The 6,049-nt window shown below is 36.4% G+C and overlaps 1 long non-coding RNA gene across 5 annotated transcripts in view; it reads left to right on the top strand.

Moving 5' to 3' along the window:
* The window catches only part of LOC147908200 (uncharacterized), a 160,809-nt gene that overhangs the window by 32,655 nt on the left and 122,105 nt on the right, over positions 1-6,049 (top strand). The gene's annotated exons all lie outside the window — the stretch shown is intronic.

Here is a 6,049-nt window from a genome sequence, read left to right as displayed (position 1 = left end):
GCGCAATGCGCTGTTTCCCTCTCGAAATGGAGGAATAAACAATTTAAGACGCAGCGGAGTTCCATCGACGGTAAACGCTGCTGAAATTAACGTTTACATCGACAGTTATTAATGACTCGCAAAGTGATGGGTGCAACACTCATAAACTCGACGACTATACGATTGACACGAAAATAAATCGGTAAATATAAAAGGAAAACCGTAATGTTGAGGCACATTTTGAGGCAATAAAATACAAGACCTTTCGTGACAAAATAAAAATGTTAAATATATCTCCGTTCTTTATTCATCCCGTTCAAAAAAATGTAACTTTTTACTGGCAAAATCGTATAAACAATGACTTTACTCAAATGTAATGTAAGAAGTTTCTTTTTTTTTTTTTACTGTTGCCAATTCTGCTTATCATCCTAGCTCTGAATGAACAGCGCGAACGGCGTATTCCGTGCCAACGTGGCGTTGGCAGGAGTGTCACTCGGTGGTTGCCAGAAACTGTCCATAGTGCATTAACTGCTGTAAAGACCATCTAGAATAATTTGCGCATAATGTAGAAATAAACAACGCATAAAGCACCGCGTTATACAATGGCAGGTTCGGTCGATGAAAAATCACATTGCGACTCTTCTCACTTTTTGCACATTAGACATTGTTATTTTTCATGGAATACAAAATTTATTAAAGTTTCCTCCAAATTCAGCGAACTGAAGGAAAGTTACGTCGTTGAGTCGTAAAGCAGTCGTGATCAACGAAAGCGGAGTTATTATTTGTCTGTACAAAAAGTTTTTGAACACACGGACAACTTTCTAAGATTCTTTGAATAATAAATTTCTCAAAATATGCTTATGTAAAAAAAAAAAAAGAACAATCGAATCTGGCAACATTGCGTGTTCTCGCGCGAACGTCGCGCTCTAATCGTCGTCGGCCGGTAAGCGAGCGAGTTAATGACAGACCGGAAGCGGCGTTTAATTAAAGTACGCACGTCCGGCAGAGACGTTTTCACGAGGCTCGGTTGCTTGCCCGGCCGTTGCGTAATTCTGAAGGGAAGAATAATAAATTATCGCGGTGTGCACTAATAAACTTCGAGTTTTCGAATACGCCTCACTTACCGAGTTAAGTCTCGCGGAATCGACTGCGTCATCGAACCACCGCGGCATCGTTGTAATGATTATGTAATAGGTGCTAATAGTGCACTCACGCGTTCATTTGTACAATAGTATAATTGCCGCGGATGCTTCTCAAAGCAGGATATAATCGTTATATACTATTATATATAATTCTAATGCTGAAAAATTACGTCGCGTCTCGACAGCGATGAATTTAGGCGTCTGATTACAAAAAAAATCAGTATTTACTATTTATTTTACGTATTAACATTTATAAGATATATTTATAACAATTCTTATTTCAAATATCTACATGAATAAGCATTTCAGCGTTTTATAACGTCTTGAATGTATTGAAAAAAATGAAGAAAGACAAAAGTGATTAAAGAAGTTGAATTATTTCGTTTTAATGCTAATAAATGTGTATGTCGAATGAACATGTTCGGCCTTTACGCATCATCAATACTCACGCTTAGAAACAGCGTAATTCGGAATTGCCGCTTCGATGATGATGGCGTTTAAAAACGACGCGAAATTTACTACTGAAAAATTAATTGGCACTGCTCAACGCGATTCGTTTTGAATAACGTCGCCATGAATAACGGGACTGGACTTTTTCACGAAGCGAAACGTGAGCGATCGTTCACTGTATTAACGACTCCTGCGAATGCCAGTCGTGCTTAAGTTATTAATAATTAGTTTCACGACGAATTCCGGAGCTGAAATTTCTTCGTGAATTCGGTTAACGGATCGTCAGTGTCAAACGCGTTATTGTGCAAAAAATAATACTCTGATAATAATATAACGAGAGTTTTTCCTTGCAATTAAGTACAGTAATTAATTACGTATCTACATTCGTATCTTGATAATCGACTTATTAATTGTACGAGATTCTTAAACGTCGTGCGCGCGAATATTTTCAGTATTTGTCTGCGCGCATTAAAACAGACGAAAAAGATTCGTATAATTAATAGATTTGGCATCATTTATTAAATACTCTTTATAACCGAGTCTCGACGAGATATTTCTGAGCATTTTAAAGTTTCGAATAACGTACGTACACACATGTGTCATTCATTTTTATACATAGCCCGACAGACACCCAAAATAGCGACCTCATTTTCTTCGAGAGAAGTCTTTTTTTTTTTTCTAGCGACACTCGGAAGATCTCGACGCAAGAGGTGTTATAGAATCGATCGAACGATCGAAAGTCACGAGAGCGATCGGCGTTTGAAGAGACGTGATGCCAGGCGATCCGGCAAAAACCAATGAACTCGGTATACGGCCGAAAGTCGGAGGTGGAGAGAGAAAGCGACTTCTACGGATCATAATAAACGGACGGGCCGGGCCGGTTGGGTGCAAATGATTTTATTGCTAAGTGTGTTACGGGCGGGAATTAACGACTCAGCAATTATTCCGTCGTTTTGGCTTTTTATGCGCGAGCGATTCCTGTGGGAAAGGAAAGGTGCAAACGGCGCGCGCGGAAGTGCACCGCTCCTCGCGATCGTTACAATGTAACAGATTCGTAGAAATCGTTGTCCGATTAGCTCATTGAATCGCCGAGCGACGTCGTAGAGTGCAGTTTCACGGCGCCCTTTTAAATGGCTGACTTTAGAAAATTCCATTTACTCGTTTACTGCGGTCGCGTTTATCCCTTCACGTAACGCAACGTTTGTCGATATGCTTTCTTTTTTCGTAAAACAAATACGAAGAATTTTTTATACCGTGTAAAATGATAAAATATTTTCTTCAAAACTGTCTATACGCAATAAATATTAATTAAATAATCTATAAATCTGATTGACAACAAAACCAAATCTTACATAAATACAAAGAATTTTTCTACAATGTTTGAAGTAATTTTTGTTACAAATACATAAATATTAAATAATGAAATAAATCTGTTCTGCAAAATTCAATTTCAATACGGCCAGATCTCGTGCAATAAAGTCTAAAAAAAAAAATTATATCATAAATATATTTCTTAATTTTTACGAAAGTTGGTTGCGTGTATTTCGCAGATTGGAACACGCGCGCTTTTTTAGAATGTTATCCAACAGCAAGTCGTTAATTATCTCGGCGCTCGGTCGGCCGTTTATTATAACAAAAACTGGCGCGTTTAGTTAATAAAGCATGCTTGAACACATCGAATATATAAAAATTTGCCTTGAGCATTTACACATTACATTGTAGAAATCAATGGAAATCAATGCGTGCAACACGACACATCGTTTTCCATTCGATGCAAGTGATCTTTGTAACACGCAAAGCACTAATTACATTCTTACACACTATTTTGCATCGCGTAAGAACTAATTATGCTCTTATGTTCAGGTTTATATTACTCGGTCGACCGATTGATAAATAGTTCTCACGTTCTCATTATGTCCCTCATTAATGTTTTGCCGATGTTGAATTGCTAAATAACACTTTCAGTAAGTTTCGTTTATATACAGTTTTATCATTACACAGAGTTTATCCGCACTAGTCTGATATAAGAATTGTATATAAGAATTATGCTTATACAGTAAAAAACATTTTGTATTGTATTAAAATCGATTTTTGTTAAAATTTTTGTGTTGAACTTTTAATACATTCATGTTTTAATGTAATATATAATCGTATTATTTGAATATATTACGTTAAATTAGTATTCAATCTTCCTTAATGTTAAAACACAATTTATAATAACTGAATAAAATAACATAAAAATAATATTTTTTGAAACTCAAATTTTTAAATAAACGAGTAAAATATGCGTTAACTTTATGTATTGTCACATAATTAATTACACATAATTATTAAAATATTAATTTAAAAGATATGCTTCCACACAATTTACTTACAAATTGTGTCGTTAAATGTTTCTGTTAATGTATTTTTTTACATAACATTTATATTACTCTTTAACAATACGTGTTTGAGGCACGTGAAATATTTCCAATTGAGTGTGTACGTTAGCGTAAGGACTTCCTTTAATTATACGACAATATAACCGATTAGGAATGATGAATTACATTTCTTTAAAATCTTATTTGATCTCCAGAGAACCTTTCTTGCGTGTCGTTTAGAAGTTTTTGTATCACGCTAAAGAGGACCTTGACGGACCCCACTAAGTTTGTCAGGATTAATTGAGTATTGCCAAAGCAAGCTATAGATCATTTTTCCCATAGTAAAACACAGTAAATTTTCAACTTGTTGGCAACAAGTGTCTCGGCGTGTTATACAGCACGCGCGGCTTAAGTTTCAGCCGCAGACGTACCGAATTTCCGCCGCACCTGTTGCGAAACGTTTCGAATTTGCCAGCGGGCAGTACTTTCCACCGCGGTTTAATTTCGGGAATTATTATATCCCTCGTATGTGTGCGCACGCGTGTCGCAGCTTCGCCGTCTCTATTTTTAAATATTATCACCGTATTCTCAGCTCACATCCTCTTTTCTCTTCCCTCCACGGATTTCGTACTCCAGATCTTCCGATTTGCTTTCCTCGCTTCTTCTCCTCCGATCGAAATTAATCGCAGTCTATGGATCGCTTTATAGATCGTCGACCTATTTTTCACCTCGTGATTTCCCTTTTTTCTTTTTTCTTCTCTCTTTCTACTTCTATTTCTTATTATAGCAGAAATCAAATTCACGTGCGAATAAAACGAAAGACTAATACTTTAGAAGATTGATCATTCGTGGGTTTAATCTTCTACGTTAAATTCGTTTGATAATAGATTTCGTGGATTGACCATCTTTTACGAGTAATCGGGGAGACGTGGATCGTAGACACGCGAGATCCATAACGTCAACGGGAAACGTAAAAATGTTTAGCAGAGGACGATGTTCAACCTTGAACTTACGACGTTGTCCGTTTGTGTGCCTCCGTTCGGGCGATTTTTTATGATTTTCACATGGATTTGTGACGTGAAAATCGCGGTTTTCTGTTACGCTTCTTCGTCGCGATCACCGACATCCTTCGTATGATGCAGCTCAATGACGCACGATTATGACTGACGAAGCGTCTTATTTCGCGCGCTGTGCCGTAATCTCCTCAATTAACATCGCGCCAAACCCGTGCTTAATTATGCCACCTTTGAATAATGTGCGCACATGAGACAAAAAAAGAAGGCAGAACAAGAGCAGGAAACATCACGTCGTCGCTGTCGTTTGTAGTTCGAGTAATGTTTTTTTTTTTTCTGGAATCGCTCTCCCTCTCGCAGCCTCGACCTCGCTCCAGATAACCCAGATAGTCCTCAAAACACACGGTCTTTAATCCCTATTAATCACGGCAAACGCAATCGTTTTTCAGGAATATCATCGCGTCGGCTGAGACAAGAAAGTAATAATCGATTCGTTCAGTATACTGAGAAATCAATTGCAAGACGTTTAATTACTACACGGAGGTCGCATAATTGCGGGATCCTGGTCTTCGTATTACATTGGTTATGCGAACATGATGTCATTTACAGAAAAAGTACATCATGTCTTTCCATATGTAATTGCGTTAGATCGTCGAAGATAATGTCGATATGCTAAAGCAAGTTTAATGATATCGTAGGTGTCTTAAAAAAAAAAAATTTGCACTGTTAAATTTATTTGAGATATTTTTAATCATTTTTGTAGGTCGCGAATACTCAATATGTCGTTAATTTAACTAAAACAATGAAGTTAAACGATTTAATTCTAGAAAATATATTTTTACTTTAAATTAGTTTATTATTTACTAAGTGCATGCATTAATATAGGCGTTGTTTACTTTGAAACTCACTACAGAAATTGGTTGAGTTACATATGAAAGTGTGTCAAAAATAATATATTACTTAACTCAAGAGATTAAATTACTATTGTTTTTTGATATCTAACAATGTAACACTGCCAAAATATTCTGTTTAACATGCAAACGTAGTAACTGTTTCTTATGTAATATGTAATAAAATTAGAAAAGCAAAATATTTAGAGTAAAAT

The sequence above is a fragment of the Acromyrmex echinatior genome, chromosome 10 (genome assembly GCF_024713525.1).
Source record: "Acromyrmex echinatior isolate Ae372 chromosome 10, ASM2471352v2, whole genome shotgun sequence".
NCBI lineage: Eukaryota > Metazoa > Arthropoda > Insecta > Hymenoptera > Formicidae > Acromyrmex > Acromyrmex echinatior.
This window is presented reverse-complemented; position numbering and strand designations above follow the sequence as displayed.